This window comes from Scylla paramamosain, chromosome 8, assembly GCF_035594125.1.
Source record: "Scylla paramamosain isolate STU-SP2022 chromosome 8, ASM3559412v1, whole genome shotgun sequence".
Taxonomy (NCBI): domain Eukaryota; kingdom Metazoa; phylum Arthropoda; class Malacostraca; order Decapoda; family Portunidae; genus Scylla; species Scylla paramamosain.
In genome coordinates this window covers 12,525,800-12,545,799 of record NC_087158.1, presented here as the reverse complement: position 1 = coordinate 12,545,799, position 20,000 = coordinate 12,525,800, and the positions used below count along the sequence as shown (strand labels likewise).

Below are 20,000 nucleotides of genomic sequence, written 5' to 3'. Positions count from 1 at the left end.
TATTATTATTATTATTATTATTGTTATTATTAATATTATTATTATTATTATTATTATTATTATTGTTATTATTAATATTATTAATATTATTATTATTATTATTATTATTATTATTATTATTATTATTATTATTATTATCATTATTATTATTATTATTATTATTATTATTATTATTATTATTATTATTATTATTATTATTATTGTTATTATGGACTTTATGATTAAAATAGCACATGTATAGTAGAGAGAGAGAGAGAGAGAGAGAGAGGAGAGAGAGAGAGAGAGAGAGAGAGAGAGAGAGAGAGAGAGAGCCTGCCTGCAAATGAAAATAATATGCATACGTGCTGTACAAAAAAAAAATATAAAACATTCTTTCAGGTATATAAAAAATAATCCTCCATTCCACCACCACCACCACCACCACCACCACAACCACCACCACCACCCATCCTCACACACACACACACACACACACACACACACACACACACACACACACACACACACACACACACACACACACACACACACACACACACACACACACACACACACACACACACACACACACACACACACTCACTCACTCACTCACTGTTTCCTTTCCTCTCGTCCCCAGCATCGACCTGCGGGAGACGGCGGACAAGGAGTACATCGACGAGGAGGTGAAGGGGCGGGTGCGGGCGGAGGTGTCTGAGGGCGGCCACCTTACCTTGGACCCCCTGCAAGGCTCAGACGCGGGCAGGTACAAATGCCGCGTGGACTTCAGGGAAGGCCCAACCCTCTCTGCCTTCGTGAACCTTACAGTCTATGGTAAGAAAGGGAGCGGAGGGATGGAGGGAGGTAGAGAGGAGGGATGGGAAAGGAATGGGGATGTGGAAAATTGATTGGATGTTAAAGGAAAGAGGAAGATAGGGAGAGGAAGGGAAGGGATGGGATAGGAAGGGGGAAGGGGGATGTGGAAAATTGATGGGGTGTTATAGGAAAGGGGAAGGAAGGGAAGGGAAGGAGATGAAAGGGTATAGGTAAAGGTGCAAGGTAAACGGAGGAGACTGAAGGGGAAGGGGGAGGTGGAAGATAGACTAATTGGGTTTTATAGGGAAGGGGAATGGAGAGGAAAATAAAGCACGTAGAGGGAAGGGAAGGGAAAGGGAAAGGGGAGGAAGTAGACGTGGAAAGAATGATTAGGTGTAGAAAAGGGAAGAGGATGTTTGGGAAGGGGAAAAAGGAATGAAGAAAGAGAAGGTGAAAGAAAGATTGCTTAGGTGTTATAAGAAAGAGAAGGAAAGCGAGGAGGAAAGAATGATTAGGTGTTAAGGGAAGGAAAAGGAAGAGGGAAGGAAAGGAAGGAAGAATGATTGTGTGTTATAGGAAAGAGAAGGAAAAAAGAAACAAGAAGAAGAATGATTAGGTGTATAGGAAAGGGAAGATATAGAAGGAAGAAATTAAGAAGTAATGATCACTTGCTATAGGAAAGGAAAGGAGAGGAGACAGGAGGGAGAATAATTAGATGTTAAGGAGGAAGAGTGAGGAGGGAGAGAAAAAAAAAACTAATTATGTGTAACAGGGATGCGAAAAAGGAGGGAAGAGGAAAGAAGATTACAAAGAAAAAAGTAGATACCTGAAGATTGGTTTCTAATAGTATCTACTTAATTATGTACTGTTATTGAACTATTTATAGGCGAAGGAATAGAAAAAAAAACAGGAAGAAAGATGTAACCGTAAAGGAAAAGTATAGGAGTGAAGAAAGGAGAGGTTTTGCGGAAGAGAATAGTAAGAGGGAGAAGAGAAGAGTAGGGAGACGAGGAAGGGAAAGAGAAGGACGGTGATGGAAAGAAAGGCGAGAGGAGTATTAAAGACCAGATCAAGGGTACAAAGTAACGGAACATTTAAAGGGAGAGGAGATGTAGTAACACGAAGGGACGAAACGAGAAAAAGTAGGGAGGGGTATTAGAGGGAGAGAAAAGGATAAAGTTTGTGGAGTGGATTTTTTCAAGGTCAGACCAGTTTATATTTTTTTCCATAGTCAGGGATGAAGAGGAGGGAAGGCAGGGGAGGGAGGGAGGGGGACACCAGGAAGGGAGAGGGAAGATAGGAAGAGGAATTGGTGATAGAGGGGAGCTTCAAGGTCAGACCCACGCCCTTCTTCCTTCGCCTGCGTCAGCTTTACAGTCCTCGGTGCGAAGAGAGAAGGGAAGGAAGGAAGGAAGGAAGGAAGGAAGGGAGAAACGGAATGGCAATGGGACGGAGTGAAAAAGTTATATAATGTCGTTTGTTCTGTCTCATTAACTGATGGAAGTTTGAGTTTGAATTGGATCGCTGTGTGTGTGTGTGTGTGTGTGTGTGTGTGTGTGTGTGTGTGTGTGTGTGTGTGTGTGTGTGTGTGTGTGTGTGTGTGTGTGTGTGCGCGCGCGCGCCCTTGTTCTCTGCACCGCATTAAGCAACACGGTCTGTGAGCCCCTCCCCCCCCTTCGCAGTCCCCGCCACAAGCAGGACCAGTTCCCTCTAAGCTGTCTGGCCCCGAGAGGCAATCAGGGCCCAAGTGGTATTAGCCTCCGACCCCGCGCCCCTCAGGCCAGTGCCCCGGCTCAGCTCCTCGCGCCACATAACCGTTCATCGGGGGCCGCAGGGGAGGCGTTCTTAGGGTTGTCGTGCCGCCCTAATGCCGCGGCGCCCTGCTGGGGAGTGTGTCGAGGGCGTGTGTTGGCGAGTGCGAGCCGCCTATGGTGCTTCCCTCGGTGATGGGCGGCTGGGCTGAGGCACTTCGCCATTTCAGACTTAATGAAACTTGGTAAATCTCTGCACTCAGCTGGTTTCAATGCTTTATCGCCCGCGGCGGCTGGCGGCGGAGTGGTGCAACCACTGGTGGAGGCGGGGCACGGGTGAGGCCCTGAGAGAGGTGCCGGCGTCCACACGGGCGGCGCGGTTTTAATTAATAACAATTTTGATGACGGCGTCATTGTGCACAAAATATCAAAGGTTCGAACGTTGATATCAGACAAACGTTTCAATATTACTTTTTGATTGGTAGTTGTAGGCGTGTATCTATCTGTCTATCTGTCTATCTATCTGTCTATCTGTCTATCTATCCATCTATCTATCTATCTATCTATCTATCTATCTATCTATCTATCTATCTATATATATATATATATATATATATATATATATATATATATATATATATATATATATATATATATATATAGATAGATAGATAGATAGATAGATAGATAGATATATGGAGAGAGAGAGAGAGAGAGAGAGAGAGAGAGAGAGAGAGAGAGAGAGAGAGAGAGAGAGAGAGAGAGAGAGAGAGAGAGAGAGAGAGAGAGACGGATACACACACACACACACACACAGGCGGGGAGCGGCGTCCCCGGGGGCATGTCGGTCAATTATGCAGTAGCGTCATATCACACTGAGAAAGACTGTGTTTAATTTTTTTTTTAGCGACTCATTTCGTAAATTTTGCAATGTAGTGTTAGATTTCCTTTGACATGAAACGTTATATATAGACACGTGACGCTGTGGCTGAATTTGCTCTTTTCATTCCCTGGTATTTGTTGAGCAGGCTGCAATATTGTAGTGTTCCGGTGATACACTGCCGGCGTGGAGTAGGTAAAGGGGACGGTGACGGCAGCGGTGACGGTACGCGCTTGTTATTCCCCACACTGAAGCCTTGCCAGTGGGAGGAGTGCGTGTGGGGGAGGCACACACTGAGTGGTAAATACGGATACAAGAATGCACTTCCATATGTTTAGACTGAAGGAAGGACTGGGTGGGGAAGGAGTTATGGGACTTGTGTTGTGGCCCCTCGACTGTACTGTGGTGTTTGCTGTGATGAGTGTGATGCGTCGTGGTGGTGTGCAAGGTGTGCTGGTGAATGCTGCGTCGTGATGGTGACGAGGTGCCGTGACAGTGAAATAGTGAATAATGCTATGTGTGGTATAGTGATAAGTTGTGATATGGCCGTAAAATTTACAGTGAATAGTGATGTTGAGTGACAGTGGCTTGATGGTGTATGGCGGTCAAATAGTGGTGAATGGTGTGATGGACGTGCTGCTGTGTGACACTTAAATTAGTAAAGAATGGTGATGGTGAATGACAGTGACGTGATGTCTGGAAGTAGAAGTGTGACGGTAACAGCGTCTCACTAACCCTGATGGTGACGTGATGACAGTGACACGTTTAGGCAGCAGTGAACAATGATGCGTGGCAGTGAATGATGTGTGGCTGTAAGAGTGGTGAAGTGTGCTATAGTCAAGTCTTACTGACCCTGACTGTGATGTGAGTGAGGAGTGTGATGGAAGGAGCGCCTCACTAACCCTGGTGGCGGTGCGTTGACAGTGATGCCGTCCCGCCTGGTGGTGCTGGACGAGGAGAGCCGCATGGTGCCCTCTGGTCTGCTGGGGCCCCTCACGGAAGGCTCCAGACTCACCCTCTACTGCGTCGCCTCAGGAGGTGAGTCTTGCCCGCCATTATCTTGCCCTTCCCTTGACTTATTTACTTCCCTATTCCACTTGCCTTCTCAGTTCTTCCCACCGCGCTTGTCTTATTATTCGTGTACCTTTCTCCTTATTCTCATCTGCCTTCCCTCTGCATCTACCTTGTGTACGTCCCCTGCATTATCTTTTCTTTCCTGTTCCACCCGCCTTTCCATCCTTTCCAATGCACCTGTCTTACCTTATTCTTTGCATCCTACTTTTCCTTCCCCCAATCCATCTGCCTTCTCGTTCCCTCCCACTGCACAGGCTTTGCCTAACACTCCCTCCTCAACTCTGTATTCTCTATCCTATTCATTAACTCTTCTTTACCTTGCGTTGCCCCTGCCTTACCCTAAGCTCCCTACCTGTCTATCAGCTCAACCCATTGCATTGTTTTTCCTTTTCTCTCATTTTTTTTTTTATGTATCAGGGAAATCGGTCAAGGAAAAAAGGATAAAAATGCTTCCTGAAATGCTGTTCCCAAAAAGAAAAGAGGAGAACCGAGACAAGCCAATTTATTTCGTGATTTCCTGTAGCCTTGCACCATCACTGCTGCCGTCCCTATCTCATCTCATTCCTCTTCCCTTCATCTACCTCACCCTGCTCGCATCCTCACCCCAGACCTCCCTTCCATGCACCTTTCCCTCTCTCCCCTGCCTTAACCATGTCTATTACGAGCACCCCCACTCCCCGCTCTGCCTCGCCTTTATCTTCCTGCTTACCTGCTGTATCCTGCCATAATTTCCCTCCTACGTATTATCCTTCCTGCTTCCCTCTCTCTCTCTCTCTCTCCCTTCCTTTGCCTCTCTTCCTTTCTGCCTTCTCTCTCCTTTTACGGTACCTTTATGTTCTCCTCCCCGCGCCTGATTAGACTTCCTGCCCACGCGTCCCGTATCTCGCCCCATCTCCCCATAACTCTCCTTCCTGAGTGCCCGTTGCCTCCCCAAATCTCAGCCTTTATGTAATCTATTTCTGAAGGTTTTATGAGGTTGCGGTGTAAAAATAATGCTGTCTTGAATATTTGTTTATTTTTTATTGTTTTGTTATTTAAGAGGAGTTCTGGTAAAGGGCAACAAAATTACAAAAAAAGCTAGTTCAAGATGTGTTTCAAGGTACAGTTATTAAAAAAAAAAAAAAAAAATGGGGTATCCAGAATTACAAGGATAAATCTGTTTAATTAACTCTTTAACTGCTGTCTGGCCCATCTTTCCTTATTTACTGTCCTCACTGAGTCCTTTATTTCGTGTTCTGCAGCCACCTCCAAAGATTACACTGGTTAGACGTTGCCAAATCCATTTTTTTTTTTTTTATCTCTTTCTTGTAGATGCTTATTTAAATATTACACACTTTACTTTTAGTGGCGTGAATTGTTGCATATCGCAGTGGAAGAGTTGAGTTGTAGTTGGAAAGAGTTTTATGTTGTGATTTTTTTGTTTTATTCAGGTATTAGTGTAATTTTAAAGTTGTGTTTATGCAGGTGTTGTGTTTTATAAGATTTCATGGCGTAATATTGTAGCATTTTCTGACGGACTATCATAGGATTTTTTTTTTCTCGTGTTATGCCCGTGTTCAGAAACGCTTTGCTTTCTCACTACGGTTATTTTCAAAGGCCACAGATATGATTAGCCTGGTTCCCAATACTGTTTCTTCTATTTATAATGTGGAAACCTTGCTAATCTGTTACTGGAATCGTAAAAAAAAAAAAAGATTTAAAAACTTGTGTAACGAACTAGAGGCTTCTGAAAGTATTGCGATGCGGCGCAAATGTTTTTCAGAATATAGTCCTTAATATTATGATAGGCTGTGTTATATAATTTTTTGACGTAATATCACTATTTTTTTTTTTTATATTTTTGTATTATTGTTATTTTTTATTCCGTGTTGATGTGTTAGGCGGCGTGTTATCACCTCACGCTTACCGTTGGCCTGCAATAAACACCAGCCTTCATTAACTTTTCCAGGGCAATCTCCCGTATTAACTTTTTTTTTTTTTTTCCCCCGCAACCAGCGTCGTCCCCCAAATTTCTCCCCTTTTAAAATAATTTACGTGCGGTACAATTTCTTTTTTCCACAAGGTATTTATCTATTTTCTTTTTTTCTTTTTTCTAGTTCCTTGTGTACCTTAAATTGCCTTGCCTTCTAATCCAACACGATTTACTACATTTACCGCCTCCATTAGAAACACGCATCGTTTTTTTTCTTTCTTTTCCCTTCTCCCACTTTTTTTTTTTTTTTCCCCTCACACACCCACCCTGAGCCAACCATCAGTACCTACTACACGCTTCCACCTTCCGACCTTCCCAACCACCCATACCCATCGCGAGAAATAAGCGTTAAACCGTCCGTGCATGCGTGTGTGTGTGTGTGTGTGTGTGTGTGTGTGTGTGTGTGTGTGTGTGTGTGTGTGTGTGCGTGGACTAACTCGTGTGGTGGAGGTGCGTGTAGGCAGTATATTTCCCCCTTTATTTTAGTACAGAAAGGAAGTGACGCAAAGTGGGAGAGGGAGAGAGAGGGAGAGCCGTGTTTGCGTAGGAAATAAAGGGTTTGCGTGAGGCTTCCAGTTACTCACAGCACTCTGGTATTTAAACGCGTGTAAACTGCCTCTGGTTAACAAGGTCAGGTTGTGATGTATCGCCGCGAGTGTGTGTATCGACTAGGAGGGCGAGGGAATGTAGGGGAGGCTGACAGTGTATGTTTGTGTGTGTGTGTAGGGAAGAGAAGGGAGGGAATGAGGTGTTGTGGGGAAGTGAAAGGGGAAGGGGAAGGGGAGGTATTGGTGGCGTTTTAGTGTAGTGGGAGAGGAAGGGGAAGTGTTACGTGTGGGTGTGTTAGGGAGGTGTTAAGGATGTGCTAGTGTTAAGGGAGAGGAGAAAGAGGAGGGTTTTTATGACAGTACAGTGTGATGGGGGGCAGAGAGGGGAGGCGATGAGTGTGTGGGTGTGTCAGTGTTGGGTAAGGAGGAAGGATAATGTTACGTACGTGGGTGTTGAAGTGAAAAGAAAAGGATGAGGATGAGGAAAATAGGAGAATAATTAGCAGTATTGTGTAGGTGTATCGTGGTAGAGGTGTCAAAGGTGCATGGGTGGTCTAGTGTAGGGGGAAGTAATGGTGTCTTCCTCCCAGCCGGTGCTGTGATCTACGACATGAAGACAAATGCCGCTGTTCGCTCCACCTTGACGCTTGGACCATAAATCAACCTTTACGTCGGGAACAAACGACCCTACTGACATGCTGGAAAACGTTCTGGAAAAAGATGAACTTACCACCACTTGTTCTTTCTACAACCACTATACCTCTACCACCACCACTACCACCACTACTGTTGCTTTTGATGGTGTGTGTCATTGCTCCCGCCGCTGTCCAACCTTCAGGAGCTTCTTGCCGGGTCCTTCTCCAGGCAGTTAATTGTCAGTGACGTCCCCGCTTTGTTTCCTCTTAGTGGGTTGTGTTTGGGCGAGCGAGGGGAGTGAGGCGAGGTGCGTGTGTGGTGTATGGAGGCCAGGGCGGAGGGAGTATGGAGGTGCGCGGGAAGGGAGGGGAGGGAAAGGGACAGTGATGGAATGGACCCTTGGGAGACTTTAGGGAAGAAAGGAACGAGGAATGGATAGAAAGACTGGAGGGAACGAGGGACCGAGACAGGAAGGGTCACACACACACACACACACACACACACACACACACACACACACACACACACACACACACACACACACACACACACACACACACACACACACACACACACACACACACGTGCCATGTTGCCCTGAATAGCAAAACTTCACACCAAAAAGTCTACTACATTCGTGTGTTTGATACTTCACGAGAAACGCGACAAAAATGATACGCTAAAGTTACAACAGATGAGTGGCGATTGAACGCTACTAGTTTTCTTTTTCTTTTTTTTTTCGTCATATTTTTTTTTGGCCGACATATTTTCTCGTTCACTTGTGGATTTTATTCCTACACTTTGCTTTGGTTCCTGTTGGTTTTTCTCGTCATTGCATCAGTTTGGTACTCGAAAGTCACGCTTCTGCTGCAGTTAATGAACAGTTTTCATTTTTTTCTTCTTCCTTATTTTTCTTCTTTTCCCCTTTATTCCCTTTCATCCTCCATCCCTTCACCTTTGTCATTCACTTCATTACTTCCTCTCTCTTCCTCGTTCCCTTTCTCTTTTTCTTCCTCATCCTCTCCCAGTAATTCCTCTTATCTATTTTCCTTCTTTTCTTGTTAATTCACTTCATCATTCCCTTCCTCGTCTCCGTCTTCCTCTTCGTTCTCCTAATTTTCTTCCTCATCATCTTCCATGTAAGCCACATCACTCGTAGCTGATAAACATGCCCCACCTCTTTCCTTCTCCAGACATTAGTGACTCGCGATTTCTTGAGTGCGTAAACATTGCAGTGTCTTCCTCATTCTCTTCATTTTCTTCGCCACCATGTCCGCGCTACGTAAGCCACATCACATGGCACTAAGTAAGCCCCATCCCTTCACCATTTCCAGACTTCAGTGACTCGGGATAGTTTAAGTGCTTTAACAGTCCACTACCGGTCAATGGGTGCAAGAGGGCAGCACATCCACATAAAACTAATCCGCTGATACCTCGCTAAGTACAAGGGCGCGAGGTGGACGGAGCGAGAAGGGAAGGAAGGCAAGGATTATCAGCGTCAAGGGGCGTGGGTGACAGGAATGGAAGAGTTGGAGGAGTTAACTGTCTCCTTAAGAAAGACTGCTCTGGTATCATCCGAGGCAGCAGTTAACAGTTAATTGAGACATTAGGAAAGATTAGTACCTGCAGGAGGGGGTGACGAAGCTGCTGAAGGTTTTATTACTATGCTTCCTTCCTTCCAGCCTTATTTCTTTTCTTCTTCTTTTTTTTCTTCGTGACTTCAGCGTATTTATTGTCATTCCGCGTAACTATTGTCACGTCTTGCCTGAACAAAGAAGGGAGTAGAAAGTAAATGAAAAAAAGCTAAGAAATTTTGTTGTGCTTGGTTCTGTTCTGGTAAGGTGAAGAACGAAAGAGCGTCCAGTATTATTTTTGTTATTGTTATTGTTATTGTTATTATTATTATTATTATTATTATTATTATTATTATTATTATTATTATTATTATTATTATTATTATTATCATTATTATTATTATTATTAGTAGTAGTAGTAGTAGTAGTAGTAGTAGTAGTAGTAGTAATAGTAGTAGTAGTAATAGCAACAGCAGCAGCAGCATTAGCAATAGTAATAGTCGTAGTGGTGGTGGTGGCGGTAGTAGTAAATAGTAGTAGTAGTAGTAGTAGTAGTAGTAGTAGTAGTAAGTCACCAGACGACGATTTTTTTTTTTTTTTTCTCTCTCTCTCCTCCCATCCCGGAAGGCTGGAATTAACATAGTTGGGCGGCGTAATGGAGACGAATCACCGGCGGGGGGCGGAAGAGAAAGGCTACACGCGTTAATGTCACGTCCGCCACGCCGCCTCACCGTAGCAGGAGGGGTGGTAACAACACTGATACGAGCAACTATTTTCTGGACTAGATGGAGACAAATTAAGGCGAATTAAAATAAAAGTGAGAAAATAAGATAGAGAGAGAGAGAGAGAGAGAGACTCGTTACACGCACGCTCTCAGTAATGTTGTTTTTTGTTTTTTCTTTTTTTTAAGTAACAAGTGGTGGTGGTCGCCGTGTTGTCATTATGTCATCATTGCCACTATCAACGTCATCATTATCATTATAGTCATCATCATTAGTGACCCACCGCAATATAAAGTTTGTGATTATTGACCCTTCTCACTAATTTCTCTCTCTCTCTCTCTCTCTCTCTCTCTCTCTCTCTCTCTCTCTCTCTCTCTCTCTCTCTCTCTCTCTCTCTCTCTCTCTCTCTCTTTCTCTGTTCATTCCAGCGCACTCCAGCCAGTGTTTCTAACTTATAAGAAAGCTATACAAATTTTTCAGACATTTTACACATAAATCTCCTGTTTACCCTGTTGCTGCGATCACTGATGACTATTCTTCTCCGCAATTTTATCCTTGAATTCACGTCTACTAGTGGTTTACAGCATTTTTTTTTTTTTTTGTTGTTGGGAGAAGTAACGCTTTTCGTGGCCAGCTCCATATAATCGCTTTGTTGTGCCTTAAATTAATCAACTCGTTCCCCCCCTTTTTATTTCTCTCTCTCCTTTTTATACCTGCTGATCCTTTTGCTTCTCATCTGGTGTTTCCGTTCATCACCAGTTACTTCCGTTATTTATATTCTGTTTCCTGCATTGCTTCACCTGCGGCCTGTATTACCTCATCTGCTACTTGTGCTAATTATCATTCCAGTCACCTTTATAAATCATTGCACCTGTTGCCTGTATGATATCATGTTAACCTTTTTTAATTTAATATTTTACTTTCATTACAGTAGTTATATCATGCGTCATTTGTATTTATCATCTTTACCTGGATATTCTTAGCTATTTTTTGTTTAATTTCAGTTTTTACTTGCGTTTTCTCACCTGTTACCTATATTTTGTCATTTTACCTGCGTTATCTCAGCTGTTATCAGTATTGATCATCTCACCTGTTAACCTATATTTTCTCGGCGTATTACCTGTATTATCTCACCGGTTCCTTGTGCTTTCCCACCTGTTACCTGTTATTATCTCAAGTGTTACGTATATTTTCTCGACTGTTACCTGTACAACCCCACCTGTTTCCTTCTTTTTTCACACCTCTCACCTGTATTTTTCCATCTGTTACCAGTATAAATGACCCACGTATTACCAGTATAAGTTACGTCTCCTACCTGTCTCCACCTCAGGTCGGCCGCCCCCTGAGGTCACCTGGTGGCGAGGCCCTCACCTTCTGGCCAACCGCAGTCTGGTGCTAGGGGAGGGACGGCAGCCTGCTGGTCAGCGCGGCACCCGGGCGGCACAGGGCTGCAGGTGAGCGTGGGCGTGCACCATGTCCGGACGGAGCTCACCATACCCGCCCTCACCCGTGACTACGCCCGCGCCAACCTCACCTGCCGCGCCTCCAACAACAACCTTACCGAGCCCCTTCATACTACAGTCTCCCTCGACCTGTATTGTGAGTCCCTGTGCCTTTTTGTGTTGTGTTGACCTGCCCTTGTGTTGTGTTGACCTTCCTTTGGCCTTGCTGCGTTGTGTTGTGTTGTGTTGTGCTGTGTTGTGTTGTGTTGTGGGGGTACTGACCTTCTTTGTGTTGATGTGTTGTGTGAATACTGACCTTCCCTCCTTCCTTCTTTCCTTCCTTCCTTCCTTCTTTACTTTTACTCCTTGTGTTAATGTGCTATTTTGTGTTATGGGAATAGTGAGGTTTCTACTTCTCTTGAGTTGGTGTGGTACCCTTGTGTTACTAACCTTCCTTCATTCTTTCCTTCCTTCCTTCCTTCCTTCCTTCCTTCCTTCCTTCCTTCCTTCCTTCCTTCCTTCCTTCCTTCCTTCCTTCCTTTCGTTCTTTCTTCCTTCCTTTTCTTACTTGCTTACTTACTTAGTTACGTACTTGTGTGTTTATGTCATTTCTGTGTTAACGTGTGCAGCTCATTACAAACAGCCTCGAAAGGGTCAAAACTTCTGCTGTGGTTTGTATGTTTGTGTTCCTTCGCGTTCTTTTCCTTCCCCTCATTGTCTTGTCATGTAATTGCTTGTTTTTCAGCCTTTTGTTTTCTTTTATCTTCTTTGTGTTCATGTGATACGTGTCTTGGTTTGCATTTTCTTTTTTTTTTTTTTTATATATATATACTTTTCAACTTGTCTCTTGATTGCTGGTGTTTTTTTTTTTCTTTTCTTCCTGATATTTTTTGGTGTACAGTTTTCTTTGTTTTCTGTTACAGGTTTCGACCCTTTTATTTTGTCATATAAAAAATCTGAATCTTCCCTGCGCTGTTTAATTTTCATTACGCTGTTTATTATTATTTGTCGTCTTTTCCTCTCTGCTTCCCTTCTCTCAGTTCGTTGCTGTCATTGACGTCTTCCTTTCTGTTGTTGCTGTTAGTCTACTTGGTGATGGTAATGCAAGATTTTCTCTTAACCTCCCTATTGCATTTCTAACCTTCACGATCCATACATTGTTTTATTTTGTATCTCTCTCTCTCTCTCTCTCTCTCTCTCTCTCTCTCTCTCTCTCTCTCTCTCTCTCTCTCTCTCTCTCTCTCTCTCTCTCTCTCTCTCTCTCTCTTGTGTATTTCTTCATTAACAGAATTATTTGGAGTACTTTGTTCTTTTCCCTCTTCTGCTCTTTTTTCTGCTCTTTTCTGCTCTTTTTTTCCTTTGTTTATATAATCCTCCTCCTCCTCCTCCTCCTCCTCCTCCTCCTCCTCCTCCTCCTCCTCCTCCTCCTCCTCCTCCTCACTCAAGTAGCTTTTCCTCAAATTGTTTTCTGATTGTTCCGTGACTCTTTACTTAATGTTTTTCCAATCGCTTTCTTGGGCCCCGTGTTACGAAGCGAAATTGAGATGCGGACTTTTTTCTTTCCTGTTTATTTTTCTGTGTGTCTAAGTGTGTGTGTGTGTGTGTGTGTGTGTGTGTGTGTGTGTGTGTGTGTGTGTGTGTGTGTGTGTGTGTGTGTGTGTGTGTGTGTTTTGGTATTTATATGTATATATTTTTTAGGCAGTTTCTTTGCTTTTATCTGTCCACCCGCCTGCTTGACTGCCCTGTGTCTTACCTGCCTGTCTGTCTGTCATTTTGCCTGCCTGTCTTCCAATCTGTCTGTTTGTATGTCTCAAAATATTTTTTATCGTAGTTGCAAACTGGGATCTTTTTCTTTTTTTCATTTTTTCTTACTTTCTTGTCTTTTTTTTTTATTTTTCACTTCCTCCATATTTATTTTATAATTCAGTCATCACCCACCTGTTAATTCCCGTACACCTGATGGCTACCTGTCAATCATATCCATTCCTCTACCTGTCTACTCGTACCTGTCTACCTGTCTGTCTAACCACTTCCACCTGTCTCTCTGCCTCAATTAATCTATCAGTTACAATATTTTCACCGCCTATTTACTCAATATCCGGTCCTTGCCTTTCCGCCCTCCTCCTCCTCCTCCTCCTCCTCCTCCTCCTCCTCCTCGCCACGCTCATTGAACGCAGCCAGGGCACAAGAAAGAAGCTAATGAGTCCACAGAAAGCTGAGGCTGAATGCAGAATAGAGGAGGAGGAGGAGAAGGAAGAAGTGGAAGGAGGAGGACGGTAAAAGCATAAAAGGGAACGTAAATATAGTGCACAGGTAAAGTAAATAACGAATAAAAGGGGGAAGAAAGGAATAAAAAAGAGAGAAAAATAAGAAAAAAAAGTAAGGAGTGAGAGAGTATCATAGGTGGCCAGACCCTTCCTAGAGAGAGAGAGAGAAAGAGAGAGAATCCACAGCCGGAAGGGAAGGTAAAGAAAAATAAGTCAGGGAAGAGAAGCAGAAAAAGAAATGCAAAAGAAAAAAAAAGTGAGAGAAAGAAACAGAGTGTAGAGAGAGAGAGAGAGAGAGAGAGAGAGAGAGAGAGAGAGAGAGAGAGAGAGAGAGAGAGAGAGAGAGAGAGAGAGAGAGAGAATATTTATAACATGCAAAGAGAAAAAAAAAATCTAGAAAGCCAATGAGGAAGAAGAGGAAGAGAAGGAGGAAGAGATAAAAAAAAGACAAGAAGTAGAAGCAGCAGCAGCAGCAGCAGGAGGAGGAGGAGGAGGAGGAGGAGGAGGAGGAGGAGGAGGAGGAGGAGGAGGGTAATTAAATAAGTAAATATATAGCACTCATTCAAGAGGCGAGGGGGACGGGAGGCGCGCGATCCCTTGGGAGAAATTCAGCTCTTTCGGGAAGGGAAGGAACCTTGAAAGCCATCTTGCGCCTTCCTGGGGAGTAATTGCTGTGCTAGGTCAAGGAAAGGTCACTGGAAAGGAGGAGGAGGAGGAGGATGGTCAGTAAGGCGTGGCTAGGAGCATGAGGAGAAAAAAAAAAGAGTGGAGGGGATACAAGGGAAAAACAAAAAAGGAAAGCGGAATAGAGTCACAAATAAGTAGATAATATGATAAGTAGAAAAGGAGGAAGAGAAGGAGGAGAGGAGAAGGGAAGTGGGATGGATAGGGTCAGTAAGGCGTGGCTAGGAAGAGAAGGAGGAACAAAAGAAAAAGTGATAAAGAGTAATAAAGAAGGGAAAAAGGAAGCGAGAAGAGAGTCACATATAAGTAGGCGTGCAAATATTAAAAATTTGACGTACAAGAGAAATAAAAAAGGAAGAGTAAAAATGTAAAGAAGAAAAAGAAGTAGATGAAGAGAAATAAGAGGTGTAGGTAGATAGATAAAGAATGGAGGTCCTAGATGAGAAAGAAGGGAGAAAATGTGGAAGGAGAGAGAGAGAGAGAGAGAGAGAGAGAGAGAGAGAGAGAGAGAGAGAGAGAGAGAGAGAGAGAGAGAGAGAGAGAGAGAGAGTACGTAGATCAAGAATGTAAATAACGCGAAAAGGTGGAGAGAGAGAACAGGAAAAATGATAATGAAAAAAAAAACAAAAAAAACAGAAGCCATGGATTAGGAAAAGGAAGCGATAAAGGAGGAACAGAGAAAGTGAACAAAGGGAAGAGAAAGAAGAAAAAAATAATAACGAACAAAAAAAATCAGAAGAAAGTGGAATACGTAGCTAAAGAAGAGAAAATAAACAGAAGAATTAAGAAGCAAGCAAGTAAGAACAGAGGAAGAGAAAGCAACACCGATAAAAAAAAACAAAAAAAAACCAGGTGAAAAGAATGGGAGCAGAAAGTGAAGATGTAAAGGAAGTGTACATAGTGAGGAAGCAAGGAAGTGAGGAAAGATGGATGGGAAGAATGAATGGAAAGATACACTGAGAGGCGGGGAGAGTGAGGTGAGGTAGGGAAACAGTTTAAGCTTGGATGGAGAATAGGTCGTAGGAAGGTTGAAGGGAGTAGGTGAGACGAGGCTTAGAGGGAGGGAGGGAAGTAGAAGAGAGAGAGAGAGAGGGGTGGAAGGGAGAGAAGGGAGGAAATACAGGAGTAAGAAGGGATGGATGGGGAGGGAGAAAGGGCAAAAGTAGGGAAGGAATAGAGATATGAGTGAATGGGAATATGAGAGAAGGGAGGAAGATATGAGACAGGAACAGATGGAAGAGAAGAGAGAAGGTAAGGATTAAAGGCAATAGGAGGAAAGGAGGAAGGAAGGAAAGGGATAAATTGAAGAAAGAGAGGGGGAAGACGAAGAGGAGGGAACAGGTAGGCGTAAGAAATAAGAAAAATGGATGAGGGGAAGAAAAGTTAGAAATTGAAAGAAGGAGGGGGAGGGGAAGAATTGGAAAGGAAGAGGAGGAGGAGGAAGAGGAAAAGGAATGAAAGAGGAGTAACTCAAGGCTTACGAATGCTAAATACTTTTCTTTTTACAACATCCCTTCACTTACTATGATGAAGAACCCCTCTCTCTCTCTCTCTCTCTCTCTCTCTCTCTCTCTCTCTCTCTCTCTCTCTCTCTCTCTCTCTCTCTCTCTCTCTCTCTCTCTCTCTCTCTCTCTCTCTCTCTCTCTCTCTCTCTCTCTCTCTCTCATTACAGTGTTCTCCGCCACGTCCCATACTAATCACCATTACATTTGTCTGCTGTGTAAAAAATAGACTGTTTGTAATATCTCTTCTTGTAATTAGAGTAATGGAGTAATGAATGTATGACCCTACCTCCCCTCCTCCCTCTCCTTCCCTTTCCCCTTCTCCCTCCCCCTCCCCTTCCACTCCCGTTGCCTGTTTCCATTACCCTTCTTCCCCTCACCTTACTCTTCTGCCCTTATTTATTCCCCTTTCTTTTCCCCTTCTTCATCCGCTTCCCCTTTCACCCTACCTTGTCCCTTCCCCTTCTCCTTCTTCTTTCCCATTTCCCTCGCATGGCTTAATCGAAGAGGAGGAGGAGGAGGAGGAGGAGGTTGAGGTTGGTAGTGTTGGTGTATGATAATTTAATATGTTACTGTATTTTTTTCTCATGTACTGGTAAGATTAATGAGTGTGCTGATGCTGACTATGAATTGTGGATTGTTACATGCATATACTAAGTGAATGGCATTGTAACTTCTTGTGTACATTATTTTTTTTTTATTTTTTTTTTAGTGGAAAGTGTGAGGTGGTAGTAGTAGTACTAGTTGTGGTGGTGGTGGTGGTTGGGTTGTAGTGGTAGTAGTAGTATCAATGGTTGTTGTAGTAGTGGTGGTTGTGGTGGTAGTGATAATAGCAGTAGTTGTAGTAGTAGTAGTAGTAGTAGTAATAGTAGTAGTAGTAGTACTAGTAGTAATAGTAGTAGTAGTAGTAGTAGTAGTAGTAGTAGTAGTAGTAGTAGCAGTAGCAGCAGTAGTAGTAGTAACAGCAGCAGCAGCAGCAGCAGCAGTAGATGTAGTAGTAATGATAGTATCAACAACAACAGCAGCAACAGCAATAATTGTACCGGTAGTAGCAGTATACACATCACACACACACACACACACACACACACACACACACACACACACACACACACACACACACACACACACACACACACCAGGTTTCACCGAGAGAGAGAGAGAGAGAGAGAGAGAGAGAGAGAGAGAGAGAGAGAGAGAGAGAGAGAGAGAGAGAGAGAGAGAGAGAGAGAGAGAGAAATATAAACGTCTTTGTGGCATGTGTCCTTGCAGTGCGGCCGTCCAAGGTAGTAGTGAGGCCGCCGCAAGGAGCCGCTGGTGGAGGGGCGCAAGACGAGGCTGGAGTGCGTGGCCTCGGGGGCGTACCCTTCAGCTGTCATCACGTGGCAGAAGACCAGAGGAGGCAAGACCACCACGGAGGAGGGAGAGGTAAGCTATCCATCTTGCTGTCCTTGGGCGTGGCTGGAGGAAGAGGAGGAGAAGCAGGTGGAGAAATAAGTGCAGGAGGAGGAAGAGGGACGGCAGTAGGAGAAGGAGGAGGAGGAAGAGGAGGAAGGAAGGAATATTTTCATCCCAGGTATTTCTAGGTAAGGGTAAATATGAATATGTTCGGCGTATTTCTGAGCAAACATTGAGAAGGAGCGTAACCAGAAGGCATGCGTGAGGAAAGGAGTGTATGTGTGTGTGTGTGTGTGTGTGTGTGTGGGTGGGTGGGTGGGTGGGTGGATGGGTGGGTGTGTGTGTAGGGGGGATGTATTTGTCTTAAGTGGGCGACTTTGGAGCACACGTGTTTTCCAGTCATTGTACTTAATCACCACTTCCATGAGCATAGTTGTTTATGTTACGGTGGGCATTGTACAGACTGAAAGGTTGTATTTGGAAAGGAGTGTTGGCATTATGTTCAGCTTTGTGTTCTCAAACCATTCGGCGTTTTATCTGTTACTACTTTTACGAGACTCAGAAAAAAAAATGTTAGTTTATAAGGATGTTTACATGATACCATTAATGATTTAACGAGAACTCTTCACCAGCCTTGACTGCTAACTGGTACATCTTTCGTTAATTACTAATCACTCTGAGACGTATTTACTTGTTTTACAGCTATCTCTAATCTTTAAACTGGATAGAAGTTGCAAAAATCTATTCTTTTTAATCCAATTCCTTCTTGTAGATGCTTATAAAGACTTCATGTAATTCTTGTGGTGCTGTTAATTCTCTCGTATTGCAGTGAAAGGGTTAATGAAAAAAAAAAAAAAAAAAGTGAGAGCCCAACTATCCATCTCTGTGGCCTAAGAAAATAGTCTTAGTAGAGCACAAAACGTTTAGGGATAATTAATTAATTCAAAAAGGGAAGGCGCCACTTTCAGGATTATTAGTGTGCGTCTACGTAAGTGTGTCGGGAGAAGGTATGGTGTGTGTGAGACAGTCATTAGTTACCGAGATGATTGTTTGTGATGAAGAGAAATGGTAGGTTAAGTCTGAGAGAGAGAGAGAGAGAGAGAGAGAGAGAGAGAGAGAGAGAGAGAGAGAGAGAGAGAGAGAGAGAGAGAGAGAGAGAGAGAGAGAGAGAGACAATTATTACATTACCAGTTACACACACACACACACACACACACACACACACACACACACACACACACACACACACACACACACACACACACACACACACACACACACACACACACACACACACACACACACACAGCCACCACTCCATCAGACATCAGGCAGGCAGGCAGGCAGGAGTTCACGCATCATCTACACAAGGAGTGAGCGAGGCAGTAGGAATCAATAGAACAGCGCAGCGGCAACTCCCGGGACTCGCACGTGGCATGAATTTTAGATCCTGTCACCTGATCCTAATTGAACGGCATATCCCACTCACCTGATCCGGCCCAGGTGAGAGCTCGTGGATCAGGTGGACGGCTCGCTCTCGCCCGTCCATACGCCGCTGCTCTAATTGGCGGATTTTATCGGGTGTTGTACTGACGATGACTTGAAGAGGTGCTTTTGATTTGCGTTAAGTGGGAGAGTTTTTTTTAGAAGTGTCTCAGGTGTCAGGTAACTCTGAATGCTCTTGGTGTCCTCAAAGGTGTTGGAATGTTGTAAGGTTAAGTGTATTGAAAGATGTCTGGTGTTGTGGTGCTCGTGACGTGCGTTAAGTGAGCGGGTACATGGAGGCGCATCACTTCTTTAACTCCCTGAATGCTATCGTTTTCAAATGTTAAAATGTGTGTACTGCAGGTTTAGCGTAGTGAAAGTCGCGGTAGGGAGTGTGAGCGATGGAGTGGATGAAATGTTTTTAGTACCTGCAGCTTTTTTTATCAGTAAGGTCTCGGGTTCCTCAGCGTAAGTGCCGTCTTGTTATTGGCAGTTAAAGGGTTGTCAGAGGGTACTTCTTTTTCCATCCTGTGTTTTTCTTACCCCTTTCCACTTCCTTCATGTCCCCTTGCTTTTATTTTCTGAAGTACAAATCCCTCTTGGGTTGTCTCGACATGTTGTCAGTCTGCCGCCAAACGTCCTGGTGTTAACAGTGCGTAGGATTAGCAAGTTATTCAGTGCCTTCTGAGACAGGCTGGTGGAATTAAAGATGTGTTACGTAGCTACACTGGTGCTTTTATTTTCTCTGCAAGATCCAGTGCCTTTAATTACTATTGTTTTTAAAATATGTAGTATTCTGATCCCATATTCTCCCTCCTCTCATTTTTTTTTCCTTTCCTTCTTTCTGTTCATCCTTTCCTCCTCTGCGACCTACAACCTCTTATTTCCCTCTGTGTCCCTAGTATTTGCTGTTCTTTGTGCTTTTTCTTCTTTCTGTCAGTCCACACTCTCTCCTCTCCCTTCTCCTCCTCTGCCTTCTTCCTCACACTTTTCCCGGTACCTGAAATTTCATGAATACTTCTGTTTTGCCTCTCTATCCCTAATATTTACCGTCTTTTGTGTTTCTCCTCCCTCTTCCCTCCAATCATTCCACATTTTCTCCTCTCCCTCGTCTCCATCCCCTTCTTCCCTTCATTTCTCCCCATCCAATCATTCCACAGTCTCCCTCTTCTCCCTCCTCTCTGCTTCCCTTCCTTTCCCTCCCTTTTTCATCTTAGCTTTTTCCTATCTCCTGCCTTTCTCTGCCTCCTCCTTTTCTCTTTTCTCTGCC

The 20,000-nt window shown here is 43.8% G+C and overlaps 1 protein-coding gene across 2 annotated transcripts in view; it reads left to right on the top strand.

The window, feature by feature from the left end:
• The first annotated feature begins 11,406 nt into the window (after positions 1 to 11,406).
• LOC135102796 (contactin-3-like) overlaps positions 11,407 to 20,000 on the top strand; it is a 50,746-nt gene continuing 42,152 nt past the window's right edge. For both annotated transcript variants that reach the window (XM_064008313.1, XM_064008315.1), the window contains exons 1-2: positions 11,407 to 11,551; positions 17,120 to 17,275. The gene's annotated coding sequence lies outside the window, so the exon portion shown is untranslated. The remainder of the gene's footprint in view (positions 11,552 to 17,119; positions 17,276 to 20,000) is intronic.